The sequence below is a fragment of the Myotis brandtii genome, unplaced genomic scaffold, assembly GCF_000412655.1.
Source record: "Myotis brandtii unplaced genomic scaffold, ASM41265v1 scaffold243, whole genome shotgun sequence".
In the NCBI taxonomy this organism is placed as follows: domain Eukaryota; kingdom Metazoa; phylum Chordata; class Mammalia; order Chiroptera; family Vespertilionidae; genus Myotis; species Myotis brandtii.
Genome location: NW_005359195.1, coordinates 1,032,136 through 1,053,541, shown reverse-complemented (window position 1 = coordinate 1,053,541; position 21,406 = coordinate 1,032,136).

Below are 21,406 nucleotides of genomic sequence, written 5' to 3'. Positions count from 1 at the left end.
TGCTCGGACCCGGGGCTGGGAGAGCGCGCAGGGGAGAGAGTTGGGGTTGCCTCTTGGAGTTGGAGGTGAGAGTCGGGGTTGCAGTCGAGGGGCCGCCGGGCAGGTGAGGGCGTAGCGAGGGTTGGGACTTGAAGGCTGGGGGTAAAGTCGGAGGAAAGTGGCCGGGAAGCAGGCGCGAGGGGAGCCGGAGGTTTGTTGAGAAGCGGCCGCGAGGGGTGGAGAGGGGAGGGAGGTGGCGAGGATGGGCTGACAGACCTGCCTCCAGCCCAGAGCGAGGGGCTTGGTGGTTCTTATTCTTCACGTGGTGTTTGCCCGGATGCCCGCAGACACTGCTCCCAAACCACTGCCTCGTGCATCCCCCTTACGCGGCCAGTTAGTGGCACCTTTCTGGGGGGAAACTCGGCTAAAAGACCGACTGGGGTGGGGGGCAGACTGCATTTCTCTTCCCTTTGCATCTGGTGCTGGTGCTGGCGGCGACGCGGGATGTAACTTTCACACCCAACTCCGCGCAGAGCCCCTCTGGCATCTCCACGCCGTATGTATGCCCCCCAAGACCTTTCCTGCCGGGTCTGGGCGGCTCGGCTCGGGGGCGCCGAGGGAGGGTATTAGGAGGTGGGTCAGGGTCTCCAGCGAGGCTAAGGCGACTGTGGGCATTGTATCTCATTGCTCTTTGCCCTCACCCCCCCCTCCCCCCGCCGTGGCGCCCAGTTTCCTCCTTCTGAAATACACCTGTGTACTGTGTGTACTGCTAGTTAATTACATTGGCGGGAGATCCCCGAATAAGACCTCCAGGAAGACAACTTTTAAAGTAAAATCGCAGAAGGGGACTACTTGGGCTCGGTCTGCGTCTGTGATGGATTCCTCCTGCTTTGCTGGCACCGGTCTTGACAGGGTGCTGTTGGGTTTTCTCCAGATGCATGGTTTCTTGGGCGCTCATACAGGAGACAGTTCGCTCCAGGCTGTGAAAGCAAGACAAGGAAGCCAGGCTGGTTGACTCTTGTATATGCCCTGCCCGGGATCAAACACTCAATCTTGGCATATATCAGGACTATGCTCTAATTAACTAAGCACCTGGCCAGGGTTGGCCAGAGCTGTATTTCCTTCCTCCCTCCCTCCTTACCTCCCTCCTTCCCTCCCTCCTTCTCTCCCTCCCTCTCTCCCTCCCTCCCTCCCTCCCTCCCTTCCTTCCTTCCTTCCTTCCTTCCCTTTCCTTTCCTTCCCTTTTTCCTTCCTTTTCTTTCCTTCTCTTTCCTTCCTTCCTTCCTTCCTTCCTTCCTTCCTTCCTTCCTTCCTTCCTTCCTTCCTTCCTTCTCTTTCCTTCCTTTTTTCCTTACTTCCTTCTCCTCTATCTCCTTCTATTACGTATTTTCAGGGAAAGATCAACTAACTTATGAGAGTTTCTTTATGAAATGTATGATATTGGAGAGGCAGAGATACTTTGCAAGTTCTGAGGGTGGAAGAGACTCCAAAAGGTCTTAGAAAGGGAGACGTTGCTGCAAGGAAGGGCCGGTCCACTCTTGTTACATGGGAGTTAGCGTCACCTGCTCAGCATTAACCAAGAAAGTCTTCACTGGCATCAAGAAGAAATGCTGCGACGCTCCACAGTGTCCTTGAGTGAACCAGCACATGCTGTCTATATGCAACGCTGCATGTTAAAGTAAATGTTACATTTAAGTCAGGCATTATGCAAGCAACATATATGTCACCTTAGTCTTTAGCATCACTTGCTTTTAAAAATGTTTACTCTTGAGTCCAATAAAAGGCGATATAATAGAGCAGTATTGGAATGGTGTATGTAAATAAAATTCTAAAAGCCTGGGGAAATCAGGGACTTAGGGAGGGTCTTCAGAATATCTTCATGAATATCTTAGTTCATTCATTTAATTTTGCATTTAGTGGCCATGAACTGTGTTTCTGTTCCACTGTATTAGGCTCTTAAAGATGAGGAGATATATTTCAGCATGTGTTAGGAAAAAGTTCTCCTATCAGATACCATATTGCAAATATTAGATTTTTTCTACACCTCCATAGTCAATAAGGAATAGGAACTACATCGTGAAGGTATTGCATACACTCCTGAAGAGCTGGATTCTAATATTGCAGCACGGATTGATTGATTATTTTTTAAGGAAGCTTATGTCAAATTCTAATCCATTTTGGATTGTGCTTGGGTTGTAATGTTTTTGCTCCGGGAGCACTTTATCACGGTAAGTGAGGTGGGGAGCTGCAACTGTGTGATAAGCGCACATCACTTACACTGCCATCTTTCTGGACAATAAAGGCTGTTTACATTGCCCACATTCTTAGAGCTGTTTCCAGCCTTACAACACCAGGGGTTAGGATCTGAAGGGAAAAGGGAGATGCTGGGCAGGGTAGGTCTACATTAAAACACCCCCAGTCCCACCATGTGCCCCACCCCAGCAAGTATCAAAAAGGACAAGTCATACTTTGGCCCTTCAGATGGCTTATAGTTTTATTGTACCCTTTTCAGCTGACATTAAACTTCTTTGCTAAGTCCCAACAGCAAATGGATAAAATGTTTTCATTATTTTAAAACTAGGTTTTTTTTAATTTTCTAAGAACCATATGCACTTAGTAGATCTGTCCTCGTAGGCAAAATGCAGGGGTGAGATTTGAGTTATTGTTGGAATTGGATTTTACTTTTCTGTCCGCACTGCCAGCCTGAAGAATATACTTTTTAAAAATGCTAAATATTTTTAATGAGTAGTGGATTCATTTGGGGATATTGAAATTTAATTTTAAGAAAATTGCCTGTTTCATCTGAAACAGCCTTATTTGGGAGTTGGACCCACATAAGTTACTAACCCCATAACACTAGTACAAAAACTATAATGTTTTTACTTATTTTTGTGATGTTTCAAATTTTTGAGAAGACAATAAACCAAATTGATAAATATTGCAGGTAGCCTATGACATATGTGTGTATGTTACCTGTTTGCTGGTTTTCCTGGCCTGTGTCTAGTGTTTTACTAGAGAGGTTGCTATACTTAATTAATAGGATTACTAGGCACCTGCAAAATTTAAATATCAATCCTGAATGTATTATTTTCTTAGAAATTTTTATTTAGCAACCTATCTGTATAAAAAGATTAACAGTGCATTCTTTCTTTTCTGCCATATAATGAAGAGAAAATTACCATTTGAAATTAATATGATAATAAATTGAGTGTTATTTCATGACATAGTCCAGAATAAAGACTTCTCCAATGACAACTTCTTACAGATTTGCATAATTTATAACTCATAATATGTGTGGTTTTTGCCTTTAAGTAAAATGCAAATTATGAAAAGATTAAATTTAAATGAACGATTAGGTTGACATTAAGATAAAATCTAGCTATGATTTTTAAAATAAGTTCATTATACATTTCTACTTATTTTTCTGTGATATAATGATTAGTTTATAAAGTAAAATAGCAATTAAAAGTAATGCAAGTTAGAAAATTTTGAGGAGACTACAAAATCAGAATACTTATGAAGCAGGTGTTAGAATTCTAAGTTGACTCTCATTACATAATATCATGCCACATAAACTTAAGGATATTTTTGTTTATCTTAACAAATTAATAATTTTTATTTTTGTTTAGTGTGATATTATAACATTTATTTATTGCCAGTTCTGTACAAGACGTGATAGATAACTCATGACTGTTTTTCATTCAAAAATCACAATTTCCCTCATAGAATTTTGATCAATAAACATCAAATCGGTATTTCCCAGTGTAGGATCAATAGTCATCTGTTGACTAGATGTCTGTTCAAAGGAGAGGAAACATCATTTCATGGTTACAATTTAAAGTTGGCTGGGCTTTAAAATTAACTCCTCTTTTAAAGTATCATGATCTTAGGCATTTTTAAAAATGAGAATTAGGGTTAGACATTTAAGTCTTCTATTCCAGCCCCTCACCACCTGGGATAAAATGTGTTCCTTTGGCCTATTCTGAGATTATGTTACCTGGTTCGGTTTTAAATGCCTTCCACACGGGAACTGACTCCTCATGGGAACTTATTTTATAGCTTAGTTCTGGATATTTTTCTTAATTATTTTTTATTGTTTCTGACTAGTGGTCGAAACGCTAAAGAAGGCAGAAGGCTCTTTTGAAAAAACCTTTTAGAGGTTTTTACATTGTCAGCTTAAAATGTGTAGCACTTGCAAATCGAATGAATTAAGAAATGTTGATATTATAATGTTACCACCTTTTACCTATTGAAGAGCTAATCAATACATTTTTCGTGATTTAGTCATTTAGTAGCAGCAATCAAAGATGAGTGTAAATGTGTCACAGGTTTGTGGTTTTGTAAAAGCTCTAGGACTGTCTTACTGTTTACATATTCTGCAGACTTCTTTACCTGAAGCTTTGCTGGGTAAGATTTGAAAAAATAATTACAGCTGCACAGTCAAGTGCTTCCAGTTAGGGCTGTGTCAGCGTTTCTGTAAAGAATCTCATTTCTATCTTAGCCATAAGCATTATTGCCAGTTAGAAGCTGGCATTTAATATCTTGATTTGAGAGTCAATTACTTTAAAGCTGCTTTAAAAAATTGGTCCAAATGATTTTGAGCACTCATCCATGTGAGGCTACTCTCCAGGTATTATTATAGTACACAGGATGATGATTTAATAAAGTAATTTCTATGTTATTCTTGCACAGTGGTTATAATGTAAACTGTAATATGTTTAAATTGTTTTAAATTATTTTTTCCACTTAACCTTGTTATTGCACCACTGTAAGATTTTGTAACACTATTTCATCATGAATATTTTTAATTGTGCCAAATTCAGATATCCTAGTCACTGTTTTTATGAGTCTTTATTATTAAGAACCTATTTGAACTTTTTATTTGTTTTGATATGAACAATGGTGTTGATGACAACTCCATTCTTAGTTCATTATCCTGCTCAATAAAAAGGATCTAAAGCAATTTACAGTATAGATTTCATATTATAGAAAGTATTCTAAGATATTGTTGATTGAAAACTTCCATTTTATGGTATTTTTAATGTATGAAAATCTAGATAAAAACCTTCAAGTAACTGTTTTTAATGCTGTAATATTAGTATATAGTAAAGAATTCTATTTCTTTAACTACTATTAAAAACAAAAGTTTTGTTACTCAAATCCAAAAGCTGTAGGATATCTTTTCCTAGACAGATTACTCAATAAATTAAAATAGTTGTCTTTAAAATTGCCATTGTTGTAAATTGTGCCTTTCTTGGATTTATGGACCTATGGAAAGAGAAGTGAGGAGTTTTATGAACTTAAACCACAACGATAATAATGCTGTCTTAGATTTCATATGCTTACATTTTTCAAGTCCTTTCACACAGTTTATCACGTACTGTTCCCCAATAAAACTACAAGATAGAGAAGGCCATTTTAAATGTTTCCAAGTGTGTGTTGGAAAGAACAGTGCATGTAGTGTCAAAAGACCTGGGTTCTTCTCTAGTCCATGTGGGTCAGTAGGTTGGAGCATCCCCATACACAGAAAGGTGGCGGGTTCGATTCCCAGTCAGGGCACATGCCTGGGTTGCATGTTCCATCCCCAGAGGCAACCAATCAATATTTCACTTTCACATTGAGTTATCTCTTTCTCTCCCTCCCTCCCTCCCTCCCTCTCTCATTCCCTCCCTCTCTCCCTTCTTTTCTCCCTCCCTTTTTTCCAGAGGCAACCAATCAATATTTCACTTTCACATTGAGGTATCTCTTTCTCTCCCTCCTTCCCTCCTTCTCTCCCTTCTTTCCTCCCTCCCTTTTTCTCCTTTCCTCTCTCTCTAAAACCAATAAAAGCATGTCCTTGGGTGACAATTAAAAAAAGACCTGGGTTCTACTTCTAAATAAATTGCATATTCAACCAATGGTTACTGACTGTTTTGACCCAGGCCTTACACTGAATCTTTATGAGTACAGAGCAGTAAACAGAATATAACAGGTTCCAGGGTGTGCGTGCGAGGGTGGACATGTGGGTGTGTACGTATCTTGGCAGGTCATGTCACAGCCCTGGACCTCTCATCTGTAAAATGAAGTCATTAGTGATAAACTAGATGAAAAATTATTTCTAACTTATTCCTTTTTAAACAGTGTTTCTGAATTTTTATTTTTTATGAATTACATCTTAAGTTACAGTACAATTTAATGTCTTTTATACAAACATAATTGCTTTAAATATAAATTTTACATGGAGTTTATACTGTTAACCACATCAGAAATAACATTACATGTTTAGAGGTAGATTTAAAACTGCAAAACTGCTTAATTTTATCCCTGATTATATAAAAGGAAAATTTAGTGACGCTAGGCAAAAGGAATTGACACTTATTTAACACATAATAAACAAAAATCAATAAAATTTTATTAAAATGGTGCATTCAGGACTTTGCTTCCTCTATACAATTTTCAAATTGTAAACTAGTAACAATTAAGTCATTGTTTTAATTGAAATAAAAAGTAGATTGGCTTTTACTTAAATTCTAATTATTAAAATAAGGAACATTACTGTTTAATACTATACTTCAACCAGAAAACTAGTATGTGACCTTTGTATCCCTCAGTGGAATTTAGCCTATTTAAATCAGGAATACTTATAAACTAACTCCAAAGCTTTCAGGAGTTCAGAGGTAGATGGTACAACATTTTTTAAAGAAAACCAACAAATAACTGGCATGTGAGACCCATCAAAGGTAGAGAAAATCGTTAATGTTCTTAACATGAGGAAACAAGCCAACTGAAAGAGCCTGACTCCTGGGTGCAGTCCAGCTATGCTTTAAACAACGTAAATGTCTTTAAAAATCAAACTTGACTGTGTGATATTGCTGTATTTGGCCAAATAAGTGATTCTAAGGTCATTAAAAACACTCGTGTAAATCTCTTCATGCAAGAATATATAAAATTGTGACTTTCAAGCATTGTCATAAATACTGACCATTTTAAAATCTCATCTGGTTTACCCTTAAGTTACATAGATGTATATTTAGTCAATCAAAACAGTAGGTAGCTAAAGAAATAGTCTAGATTGTGCCGAGCTGGCACGGCCACAGGTGAACCTGAGAGGAGGCGGTGAAGGATTTAGAAAAGACAGACAAGAGAATAAAGCCGGGGTTAGGTGGGACACTGCCCTCTCTGATGGAGAGACAGCGCCACGGCCTGTAAGCCGAGTCTTCATTTTATAGCTAGATGCCACGAGGCAAAGTAAGGGCGTGGTTACAACATTGTTTCGGGTTTCGAATCTACTCAATTACATGCACCTAATCAAGCTTTTTTTTTTTGCTGCACCTCCCACAGCCACGTGGGACCACAGGTTCGGACCCTAAGGTCAAGCTTACAATATAGCCTTTGGCTACAATTGGGCTGGGACTTGAACGTGGCTTTGCCATGAGAGGATCATGCCCTCTCATTAGTCCCAGGCTTGAACCTGTCCAAATGCTGTAGCTTCTCGCCACACTAGATTATTTGAGGGGAGAGACTGCATGTGTAATTTACATGGTTTTTAAAAGCCCATGTGATTTCCATTCCAGAATTCTATCTCCCACCTTTGTGTGTGTGTGGCTTAGTCAGTGAAAGCAGTTGCGTATGAAAATCTGCACAGTATTTTGAAGGAATTATGGATACAAGCGAATAAGGACTCCCACCAACCTCATAACATTCTGTAGTAATGATCATTTTTCTGAATAAAGTTTTGCATTTGGGTAATCCAGAAATAAGACACTGGGGATCAGTGTAAGGAATATGGTCACAGAAATGAAAAGGGAGGTGAAGTTTCCAAAGGTGTGCACTCCATAGTCGTGAATTTACCTGGTGCTCCCCTGTTGATGACTTCCAAATTGATACCCCAGTTCCTACCCTATTGTGGCTCCAAGGCCACATCGCCATAGCTTACTGTTCATTGTTACCTGGATGTCTTACTACCAAAGCCACACACATCCTCCTGAACAAGTGCTTCCAACATTCGTGGATTCAGATCTTGAAGTTACCACCTCCTCCTTTTTAATCTGGTATCTTTGTGTCCGGACAAGTGACTTGGTATAAAGATTCTTCCACGTGTGCGATCATATGGTTCATCTTCACATCGGCTCTGTGACTTGGTATAAAGATTCTTCCACGTGTGCGATCATGTGGAAGAAAGGTAAACAGAGCAGTTATTGCATCGATTTTGCAGGTGAAGAAACAAAGCACTGAAGGTTTCAGAGATGGACCGTAGACCACATAAATGGGGACACTTGCGTTGCCCATCCAGCCCAGCCCTGTGGTCAAGACAGCACCCATTTGTGACAGAACATTGTGAGACCTGTCATTGACACCCAGAATGGTGGGCTATGCTAAGGTGAACCTCAGCTCATTCATTTTAGGAATGTGTTCAACAAGTTTGTCATCAATTCAAACAAGTTAAACAGAACAAACGGATTCTGGGAATGTGCTCCTTATTTAGGAGTTCTGTTCAGAATTTAGTCTCACGGAGTTTGAAGCCCAGTGCTCCAGCTTCTTTGTAGTTTGAAGGGTAAGTTGATGGCAAGTAATGTGGTTCCACTTAGGACCAGCAGAGGATTTGAGAGTCCCCCTGATTTCTCAAGATCTCACCCTCTACCACTTCAGATTAAATCATGAGCCTGGCCAGACATGGACAAAAAGAGAGAGAGAAAGGCCCTAATTTCTAATAAGGGCCATGTAATTCTTATTTTCTAATGGGCAGGTGGGGACTATCTGGTGGGGGGAGGCCATCTGTTACTGCAGGAGCTCACACATGTGCAGACCTTGTGAGCATTCATGTACAGTTTTGCTTTACCAGTAACATACTTGTTCTTGCTCTCACACTCTCTCCCTTCCTTACGTTTTATGAAAATATGTATCTTATTATAAATGTAGTATATAATAGTGGATGTTACTGGCTCTCTATTCAAGTCCTTTTTGGACCTCTTTTTGGCATTTCTATGTCCTTTTGCGTTTTTATTTTACCACTAGGCGCCTGTGACTTTCCTTCAGAGGATGTCCTCAGTGTTGGATGCACCTGGCCAGAAAGCACTCGGAGTCAGACTGCTGCTTCCTTCCCTCCAGGGTGGTTCCTGACACATGACTGATGGGGGCCAGGATGAGAAAAGCCCTGCTCCTTCGCTCCCAGATTTAACTAATACCCTGGTGGGTCCCTGTGGGAGGAGGCTGACGCTACCCTCAAGGGGACGTGGCCTGACATCACACATTTCCATGGCGTCCTCCAATTATGTGCCCTACTGCCCCACCCTGTAGCAGACGTCTCTGGAGCAGTTCATTATAAATCATTTGCACTCAAACACCAGTCTGGGCAGGTGTCTGCTTCTGGCGAACCCAACCAGAGATTTTTGTTTATTATTTTTAAATATTCAGACATGTTTATAATAGCCAGTCTCACCCCTGCCTGTTCACAGTAAGAGGTATTCACTGTTAATAGTTTAACAATGTGTATCGTTCCAGAAATTATGGCTATGTATGCTTTTATCATCATTCTTATATCAGCACAACATAATGTTCTGTAACATAGTTTAATGTAATAATATATTGTGGCCATTTTAATACAATGTAGAATAATTCATATCTTTGAGAAGCCTTAGTATTTCATGGCATTGATGAGCCATAATCATTTAATCAGTCCCTCATTAATTTTCTAATTGTGTTGAAGTATTTAAAAAAAATTTAATCTATAAAATGAATTCAGAGAATTGAAAATACTAATCCAGTGCTGGGAATATACAATATTAATTTAGATAAATATAAATTTTCCCTGAAATGCAGTACCACTTACAGTGTATACGCATACCTATATCTTTATCCAGAATGTGTATTATAAAAATTTTGCCAATTTGTTAGAGAAAAGCACCTCATTATTTTAAAAAATCCTATAAAGCCCAGCCACAGTGGCTCAGTTGGTTGAGCGTAGCCCCGTGCACTGAAAGGTTGCGTGTTTGATCCCCAGTCAGGGAGCTTACGGAAGGCTACTGACCTATGTTCTCTCTCACATCGATGTTTTCTTTCTCTCCCTCTTCTTCTCCCTTTTCTTATCCCTTTCTGTCTCATCCCCCCTCCCTTCTTTCGGGTGAGGTTTTAAAAAGAAATGTACTATATATAACTTATTAGGAAGGTGAAGTGTGTTTTCATAATTAATAACAATTTGTGTTTCTTACTTTATGATTTTCCTTTTTAAATAATTCCCCATTTTTAATTCATTTTTTTCTACAGCCTTTAAACTTCTAATTACATTTTATATTATTCTCGTACAATTGTTTATTTAATTATTCCTGAATACTTTATGTATTATGGCATTGTTGTGGATACCATTTCTATGCCTGACATTTAAAAATTATTTGTTGCTGGAATATGAGGAAAGCTATTTATTTTAGTACATTTGTTTGTATCAGTTCTATTTCTGAACTGGATTATTAGTTTTAATAATTTTTAATTGGATTCTTCTGGGTTTATATATAGACAATCATATTATCTATAAATAATTTTGTATTTGTTCTTTGTATTGAACTTTTATGACTCTTAAATTCAAATTTATTCTGCCCATGTACTGGTTAGAACCTTCAAAATATTATTGACTAACACTGTGAAAGTGGATTTTTTTTATGATTCCAACTTTAAACTTTACTAAATATGATATTTGCTTTTCATTTCTAATAAATAATCTATCAAGTTAAGAATGTACTTTTTCCATATTAGAATAAATCTATGTTGATCATAGAAGTTGATTTCAGATACATTTTTATCAATCTTAAAAATGGTGCTAAGTTTTTAAAATGTTAATTTATGTTTATTTATAATAGGTTTCCTAAAATTAAGCTGCTTAAAACAAAGTTAAACTATCTATGTTTTAGTACATTGATAAATGTGTTATTATGTTTAGTATTTTATTTAGGAACACTGATTCTATATTCATAAGTAAAATATAGCAATGCGAAACATCAGGTTTTGCCTCGGGATTATTCTAGGATCACAATTAGAAAAAAATCTGTTTTCCGCCCTCAATTCTGGGAGAAGTTAAAATAATTAAGAATTGTTTTTCCCTTGGAAATTTGTTGGGAATCATTTTAATTCATTTGAGTCATTTTCTTTTAGGCAAGGAGATCTTTTATAAACATTTCATTTCCTTTATGGTTACTTATCCATTCAGACATTTTTCTTCAACCTTTATGGAATTTCTTTTATTAATTTTAAAAGAAAATTATGCATTATTTGTGTATCTTCAAATTTATTTAGCATACATTTGTATATACTATTACCTTGATTTAAAAATTTTTACTCCATTCCTGTGAATTAAATTCCCCATATTTCCTCCCTAGGTTTGTATTAATAGTCTTGGGACAATAGTAGCTAAGGGACTGCCTTTATTCTCTCTACAGGTCTAGCAGTGTAAATAGAAGCTTTCAGCGGCAGATTCCGTAGTTAATTCCAATGTGAATGAAGCCTCAGCCCTCTTTCTACTCAATGGCGGACCTGGCAGCATCCTGGTAGCTGCCCTAGTTAGTGCCTGTGGACAAGGCACTTCCAGCTCCTCTTGTGCCAAGCTTGGGGGTGGGAAGAAGGTACTCTGTGATGGGGTAAACCCCGGCTTACTGTGCTTACATGCCTTTGGTTACAGACTGCTGAGCACACTTGGTTTTTCCATCATCTGATTCACTCTTCTTTATATCTTCTAGAGGTTCTCAAATTGTGTTGATTCTTGGCATTCATTCTGGTTTTCACATTCCTAGTTCATTTCCTTGGAAATTTGGGAAAGAGGCAAGGTAAATATATTCACTCAACTTTCTTTATTGCAACTGGAAATCTTTTAGTCATTTCTGGCTCATCTTTCTTTATCCTCTACAATATCCATTCAGTCACAAAATCCTATGAAAATTTTCTTCCAAATCCTTCTGTAAACTGTCTCTTCCCTCTAGCTGCTGCCATTTCATCACTACAGCAGCCTCCTCACTGGCCGACTTTATTCCAACACGAGCCTTCTAAATTAATTTCACATGTCACAGAATCATCTTTTTTAAATTCTCTTTTATTATGCCACTCTACTATTAAGAATTGGATTGCGATTCCTTTTTTCTTAACACATAGAGTCTACATTTTTCTTTCTGGTTTTTCAGCTTTGAATCTCTCATCCACTATTCATCACATACTCCTAACTGCAGCCAGGTCTTTATTCTTAATACTCCACAAATACTTCAGAGGACAGAGAAAGCATAGGTCTTGATGTCAGACTGACTTGGTAGTTTTATCTTGAGCATCTTGATGAACCCAATAAATCTCAACTTCAGTTTCTTCCTTCAGAAAATAATGATAATTGTAGCTATCTCTTATGATTCCTATATGTAAAAATGTAAAACGCCTAGTGGCTAGCATTAGCTTAATAAAGGTCAGTTTTTATTTTCACCTGCAACATCTTAAGTTCTTTGTGTGCAAGCAACAGAAACTGACTCTGATGAACTTAAGGAAGAAATTTATGAAAATAGGGCAGCTTACAGAAAAAGCTGAAGAATCAGGCATTTCTAGAGCAGAATCAAGAGTCTAGGTGTCAGGAAAATATCAATTAGCCAAGATGATGAAAATGATGAATAAATACCAAACTGTTTGATATGTTGTTATTGTTTTTTAAATTTAGGCCTTGTTTCACTTCATTTAAGATGTCATGTTCTGGTTGAGAGAGCCTGGTTGGCTTGGGTCATAAGTCTTGGCTTGAGAAGGGTGGGACACTTTGATGAACAGTTCCACATATCTTGAGAAATCAACTGTATGTTCCAATTATAGAAATTTTTATCAAAACTCTCACTAAAGAAAGACCTCTGTTAGAAAAAGAGACCCAAACACCTACAGAGAATACCAGTTCTAGGTCTTTATATTATTAATCAGTACGGCCTTTCACTCATAGATAACCAAAGATTATCAGACACTTAAGAGAACTCATCATAAAAAAAATATGGACAAAGAGTAACTAACAGAACCTATCCTGGAGGGAATAAGTAATACAAGGGTCATATTTCAATTTTAAAGATTCCTAACTAATATTCTCAGAGACAAGAAGATATTGCATCCTGAAAAGACGAGCAGGCTGCATCCTGAAGAAAGAGCAACTGGGTGACGAGAAAGAATTCTTAGAAATGAAATATATGACTGACAAAATTTAAAAGTCAGGGAGAAGATGGAAAAGGATAAGGCTAGAGCCCTTGCTGATGAAGTGTCAGGTGAAGTCAGGACATAACAGAGCCAAAAGACCAAAATGGGAAATCTGAGAGGACAGTGAAGAGACACAGGATTAGTCTAGAAAATCCAGTGAGGAGCCCCAGAAACAGATGATAGGCTATGAGGGGAGGGAACGTAATCAAAGAAACAGAGTTGAATAGGCTGAAAAACAAACAAAATTCTGGTGAAATTTCTGAACGCAAAAGAGAAACAGAAAATACTAAGAGCTTTCAGAGAAACAAAATAGATTACTGACAAAACAAACACACATTTCATTCACCACACTGGATATTAGAAGCAATGGAGTGATGTCTTCAAGGTTCTGAGGGGAAAGAGGTATTGAACTGACAAATTATCAATCAAGTATGAAGGAGGAAGGAGGAAGAAGAGAAAATCAGAAAATTGAAAATGGTATTTGGTGCATGCAAGGATCTCGGGGGAGTTACCACTCACTCCATATGGAAAAACAAGGGGTGGGTGGGAAGAGATCAATCAAAGAACCTGTATGCATAAATGCATAACCCAATGGGCACTGACAGTAGAGTGGTGAAGGCCTGGGGTGGGAGGCTGGGGGGATGATGGCTAGAAGGGGTCAGTGTGTGTGTGGGGGGGGGGAACAGGATATGTAAGGGGGGGGGGGGGGGGGGAACAGGATATGTAAAGTTTTCAACAATAAAGATTAAAAAATAATCCACAGGGAAGTACTTCCTCAAGACAAGAAAGAATAGGGGACCAGGGGCTGGTGTGGGGTACAGTGGTATCTTAGTATGACTCAGAAGAAGTGAAGGAAACTAGAGAGGGATCTCTTAGCCTTTGACCCTGGGTAGGTGTGGGATTTTATTTCCTTTTCTGCGGTGCAATCGTACTGTGGCTCTAGTGGGAATTCCATTTAAATCATTTCAGTTTTATAAATGCTGTTTATTAGTTTGCTGTGTTTGAAATGCATTTCTATACCCAGCTTGAATGATTTACACATAGTTTAAGAATGGAATGTAACTGTAACAAATATTAATGACCTAAAATAAAATAAAACTTTGAAGGTAAAGGGAATACAAAAGGTGAGGATAGTCAAGCATGATAATTTTCTTATCTTTCATAGTAAGAAGCTAAGAAGCTGTCTGATGTTAATAAATTAAGAAATAGACTTAAAGGTTTAAAAGCTACCAAATAATAGAATAATTAAAAATAATTCAACAATAAAAATTTAGCATGTGAATTTAACTATTTACCATATTCTTTTATTTCTTCTATTATTTAAATAGATTAGAAAAATAAATTTAAAATAAGCATCTGGAAAAGGTATTTTGATCTTAAAATGTGAGTTCATATTTGTGTATATCTTTTTCTGTAGTGTTTTTGACACATATTATTTCTATATGAATTTCAAAATAAAGACGCTCTTATTAGCAGGGAGAGCTGTCCAGCAGTGGTAGAAACATGCTCATGAGGCCATGGATTCCCCTCACTAGGAAATGATGAATGTGCTCCTGACGTAGATTGTGGTGACAGTTTTATGGCTGTATACTTGTCTTTAAACTCATTGAGTTGTGTATATTAAAAATGTACAGTTTTATACGCCAATCATGCATCAATAAAGTGGTTAAAAAGTGGGTAAGCAGAGGTGATCTGTTGGCTCATGCTGTAGTAGGGCAACGTTTCTCAGCCTTCACACTATTGAGTTTGGGGCCAAGTAATTACTTGTGTGGGGTGGGGGTGGAAAGGGGTGAGGAAAGCAGTGTTCTGTGCATTGTGGGATGTTCAGCAGCATCCCTGGCCTCTACCCACTAGATGCCAGTAGCACACTCTCCCAGTTGTGACAACCAAACATGTCTCCCAACATTGACAAACGTCCGCTGGGGAGCAAACACACCCTAGTTGAGAACCACAGCTGTAGAGGATTCTTGGCCGTGAGAAGCTGAACCAAGTGACCTCTTGGGTCTCTCCTAATTAAACGCTTTTGTCTTTGAACTGTTGGGAAGGGGTCAGCATTTTGCTTAGACCTAGTTTCTTTCTTAATACTTTTTTTTCATCTCAGGCAAGTTTCCTTCAGTTCAGTTCAATTCAACCGATATGTGTGAGTGCCAACTCTGTGAGGCACTGTGCCCAGTGCACACATCTCTATTTGACAATGTTTCCTTTCTAAGGTAAATGAATGATGAGTGATTCCATTGCTGTCCCTCACCAATAGATAGTCACACATTTTGTTTTGCCTTAGGTACCGTGCAGATCTCACCAGTTGTTAGGATGGCTCAGGGAGTTTTAGTAATGCCTTCAAATTTCCATATTTTAAGATGCAGTAATGAGAAAATACTTTGTAGAACACAGAAAATAACCATTACAAATAATAGTTGGTTAACAAAAATGTGAGCTAAGTCACACTTGATGTGCATATTTGTTGAAATTAACAATATAGTGGGTTACATTCTTCAAAGAGTTTATCACAAACCCAGATTATATTATGGATATCAAAACTGGAGAGTCCCACTTTTGAGGGGAAAATTTGATTCAGTGTTTTTCCTCTAAGATTTTTAAAAGTAGCTTAAAACTCTTAAGTTCACTCTTAGGAACTAGAATGCATGTCCTTTTTATTGAAAAATTGGGGTTATTCAAGTTTACTGAAACGTAAACTATGTGTTACTCTAATTTTATAAATGGGCTGAATCACTTTCTTCTACATTGGAATGCAGTTTATTGTTGTTGTTGTTTGTTAATCTTCACCCAAGGATAATTTTCCCATTGATTTTTAGAGAGAGTGGAAGGGAGGGAGAAAGAGGAAGAGAGAGAAATAGTGATGTGAGAGAGACGCACAATTGGTTGCATCCTGTACATGCCCTGACTGGGGCCAGGGATGGAACCTGCAACCCAGGTACATGCCCTTGACTGGGATTCCAACCCACGATCCCTTGGTGCTTGGGGCAATGATCTAATTACTAAGCAACACCAGCCAGGGCTGGAACGCATTTTTAATTAAGTTTCTCCTTTGTATCTGTGAAAGTATACTGTGAGAGTTGCATCCTCTCCTCCAGAGATAAACATGGTAAAAAATAAAGAAATGGAATATCTCCTGGTGTCAAAACTTAAAATGTATTTTTATGAAATTATAGCTTTGCATAAATAATGACCTTACTTATTGAGATCAAGTGAGAGCTACAGTGGACTGTACCTGGGCTGTCACTCTGTCCCTTTATATCATGGAAGGTGAGCCTCGCCATAGGCTCCTGTAGCACATTCTTGCTCCTGCCTTTAGACATACACACATACAGGCCCACAAATAACATTAACCACATCAAAAGTGGTATCTCTTCATTGGCAGGAGGGTGTCTTGTCTCTACCTTGGAAGTTGTAGGCCTATGTTATGCCACTGTCTCTGTCTGTACAAATGCCTCAACAAGCCAGTATTTGATAGACTCTTAACTTTCATCAAAGAAATGGCCACAGGAAAACACTTTTTGGTAGAAGCCAGTATTTGATAGACTCTTAACTTTCATCAAAGACTAATGTGGGAAATGGCCACAGGAAAACACTTTTTGGTAACACTTATATTTATACTTTCACTCATCTCTTCATTCAACAGTTAAATGGCTGCTGTAGGCATGGCACTATGCTAAGCTTTTCCTTGAATGTGCTCTTAGGGAACAAAAATATATTTTTTAGATAAAGCAAATACCTTATTTAAATAATGAGAGTTTCAACTCAATGTTTCTTTTTTTACTTTCCTACTAAGAAGAGCAGAGCTAATTTAGAGCTCAACTGTGACAAAATCCTGTGCCTAAGCCCAATTTGTCTCCCATTATATAGTTCTTGATCATGTGAGTATTCTTTTACACATGGTTCTCTCCTATATAGCTTATATCTTGGACCTTGGAGATACTTTTAGAAAGAATATCATCTTAAATGTCTTCGCTGGATTTTCACCTTGCTGCCCTGATGTGCCTGAAATATGATGGACTCATTTTAATTTCAATTATGTGGGTATGAATTTTCTCTAAAATTTTCCTTCTGAAAATTGAGGTGGTTGGACTCCATGATTTCCAACTGCTGGTCCATGGGCTACAGCCATAGTGAGAGTATTTTCCATGTTACATCAGTGTGTCTTGGGTAGGGTCAATGCACCAGGCGATGCTGGGACCAATGCACAAGCGATGCTGGGACTGGCCAGATTTGGGAAGCCCTAGATCAGACCGTCTCTCAGATGTCCTTTGGATTTATGAATGTATGATGCTGTCAGAGCACTGGCCTCCGGTGGGTGGAATATAAAAGCCTGTCTCTAGGGAAAGAGCTGCAGTGGCACTGATAACACTGCCAGGGTCAGAGGGAGGAGAATGCCTCAGGTCACGAGGGGTTTTCCCAGCTTTTGCAGACTTCTCTCCAAAGGTGTGTTGAGTGGTCCTCTCTGGGCTCCTGCACCCCCAGGGCACACTTCACTGTGGCATTTACCTCATGGAATTGTGATTGTGGGTGCACATCTTATGTCTATTCCACTAAACTCAGTTGAAATCTATGGACATAGAAAATATGGACATCAGTCTCTACACCACAGCCAACCACACAGTAGGCATTTAATAAATGCTCAAATGAATGAATGAATGAACTATTGAAAGAAATAACACAGTAACACCCTGTGCATAGGTTGTACTTCAAAGCCAGTAGAAAACTACCTCTAACAGATTACAAGGAAGAAGTCTGGGTATGTTTAACCTAAGCCCTTAGTCTGCTAATTCAGTGTCACTGACCTCCTTCAAAGGGTGCTTGGAGCCCCTTCATTTTGAATCTCTGGGTTTATATAGGAAAAGATCTTAACTTTTCTTAATATTGACAATATCATCATAAGTATCCTCTGGGACAAGATTTCTATGCCTAGGTTAAAGAACCACTCTAAAAGAAACAGTTTGATCTAATTCTATCAAGACTAAGTCTGTTTTCTTCTATTAGGACAAGGAAAAGATATTTACCATAGCCAAGGAACTGGTTGTTTGCCCTTTAGAAGTAAATACAGATAGCCACAAATAAAATTTCATGTTTATTCACAGCCATTTCATAATGCTTTATAATCTCTTCCTATCATTATTATTGACTCAGGTATTTCTAGTGCAATATGCCATGCTGTTGTCCTTTTTAATATATTGATATTTATATAATTACAGAAATAAATAATTAATATAGGAAAATGTATTTCTTTTTAAAAATATATTTTCATTGATTTCAGAGAGGAAGGGTCAGGGAGAGAGATAGAAACATCAATGATGAGAGAGAATCATTGATTGTCTGCCTCCTGCACTCCCCATACTGGGGATTGAGCCTGAAACCCTGGCATGTGCCCTGACTGGGAATTAAACCATGACCGCTTAGTTCAAAGGCCAACCACTGAGCCATGCCAGCTGGGCAGAAAATGTATTTCTAAAGTTTAAAGTAAATTGTTTGAAAGAAAAATACCTTGAAAATAATGATTTAGACATTTAACAATTTTAAATTTATGATCAAGATTCATAATCTTGTTTGTAATCCTGAGATTTTAGTGCCTTTCTACATTAATCTCTTTAGTTTATGTATTTATTTTTTTGTAAGGTAATGGGTTTAATTTCATGTTATTTATATACTAAGGGCACTTTCTTAGTATAGCTCAATTTACTGTCTTTTCAAATTATAATCACCATGTATCAGATTTTTATTTAGTGGGAATCAAGGTGATTATTTCATCATTGAGATTTTTTTAAAACTTCAAAGGCCTGATATAATTTTAATAGTCATCACTTTACCTATCAATAAGCACTGTAACTTTTTTTGTAACAGTGAGATATCCCCAAACTCTTCCACCTTCTGTATAAAGTAAATGTAATGTAAAGTAATGGTGCCCATAAGCAGGTGCGCCCTGACCCGAGGAATCATGCAGAGCTCTGTAGGGATGGTTCCTCTTCTCACTAAACTAAACAAGCGTATTTTCAGCAGCTCAGGGAGTGGACCTACTTTCAGTTGAAGAGTATTATCAGTAAACATTATGATATAAGTGGAACGCAGGCCACATGCCCCCTTCTGTGTGATAAATATGTTCCCTCTTTTTTTCTTAAAAAAATATGTATATTTTTATTGATTTTTTTACAGAGAAGACGGGAGAGGGATAGAGAGTTAAAAACATCAATAAGAGAGAAACATTGATCAGCTGCCTCCTGCACACCCCCTACTGGGGATGTGCCCACAACCAAGGTCCATGCCCTTGACCAGAATTGAACTTGGGACCCTTCAGTCCGCAGGCCGACGCTCTATCCATTGAGCCAAACCGGTCAGGGCAAAGATCTTCCCTCTTTATCCACTGCATCCCCACATGGGCTGGAAGGAAAGGTACTTGACTTTTCATCCAGGAACAACTGGATTCTGAAGAATGAAAATTTAGGGTATAACAAGCTGAACTTCTTATATGTTATACAACATTTAAATGAGTAGACCAAGTAATTAAGCAAATTTTTTCTATAATATTTGAGTTTGACTTGTTTGTCTTTGGATTTATATTGGAGACACGTAGAACCAAAGCAACTGTATCCAAGTTGTTATTAATTGAAATGCCTGCAATGGAAGAAGAGCATTTTATTGTGTCAGCAGTGGGCAAAAGCTGTCATCTTTGTCATCTTTGAGTGTTTTTAATGAGAGATTTGAAGATTTTATATTAAAAATTCTGAGATGCTTCTGGGTAAAGTGTGAATCATGGAGAACGATGCCAGTACTCGGGTGAAATCTGGTTCCTTTGGTGGTGTAACAAAATGGCTCGTGTTCTCCTATGACCTCAAGTTGACCTTGATGATATAAAAGAGTAGCACGAGGCTCTCCTTTGCTGATAGGTCAGGAATAGGCTAGAGCGCTACAGAAGAAGCAGAGGTCATGAATTTTGTCTTCACATCTCTCTTCTCCCCCTCTCATACACTTACACCTGAATCTGCTTCCAACAGAAACTCCATCTAAGTTCTTTCTCTGGGGACCCATGTTGTCCTGGCTACTTCCCAGTTCTCCATATGCCTGAGTTCTTATCCAGGAAGGAAAGTCTCTAAGTTTCAGTTGTGTCTGACCCTTATGCTACTCTGGGTTTTAACAAGCCTAATCTAGACTTTCCACCTTCGTCACCCTGTGTTCTGAAGAGGGATGATGTTTTGTTTGCTCAGCTCTACTCCCATGCCACCCTCTTTGAACACCTACCAGTACATTAAACGGTGAGCTTCAGACACCTGGCTTTTCGTTTTCTCCATCTCAGAGCTGCTAGGTTTCTCTTTAGCTGAACCTGCCAACCTTCTTTTTTATCTTCAGATAATACCTACATTTGAATGCCTACCATGAAATACATTTTGCTTTAGATAATGTACTTCAATCAGACTCTTTGAAAGTTAAATATTCACATATCTCCAAGTGGCCAGAAAACCACTCTCCCAACTTTATTTTAGTGAACTTTTGGGGGTGGAGGAAGATGTGTCTGGGTACTATAGCCCAAGCCTCCTTTCACAGCTTCAAATGGCACAGAAACTCCCTTAGATTTTCAACATACTCTCTCAGAATAGCAATCATTTCTGTGCCACAGAACATGCGTTAGCTTCTTGCTGAAAACCAACAGGAGGCACAGCAGATGTGTTAGTAAATCACAGAAATTTCAAAACCACAAAGAAACACATCCAAATGCTATTGAAAGGCTGTGATGCATAAATGGAGTATGCCATGATCCCATGATCCCCTGACTATTGGGAACCTGGCCAAGAAACTGGCGGTCAAAGTTGCCCCATTGCTAGGACAATTGACAGGCAGAGGTGATTGCTGAAGTCAGGTCATACAGATCAGAGGAAAAATGTTTGGCATAGGGGTTAGCCATGGACTGCTCTAGTGAACAGATTAGTTGAGGGTAGGCAGAGCACAGACAGGGAAGTCTGGAATGGCCTGGATAGGCTCCAATGGAGGGGAAGGTTGGGGTGAATTGTGGCTGTAGGTCAGGCAGGAGGAGAAAAGCTTTGGACCTTTATGGATCTCTGAGCTTCAGATAGAGCCAGCTCCAGCCCTTAAAATCCCCTCAGGATGGATGCGAACCTGCAGCAGTGTTACCCAGTTATAGGCTTGTATGTATAGAATCTGGTTGAGTCAGGTGGCTGCTCTTGTCCTAGATATTTGCTTGGCAAAAGGAGCTTCGGCCTTTGTCCTGAGCTCGGTTCCTGTAAAGCTTTAAAAT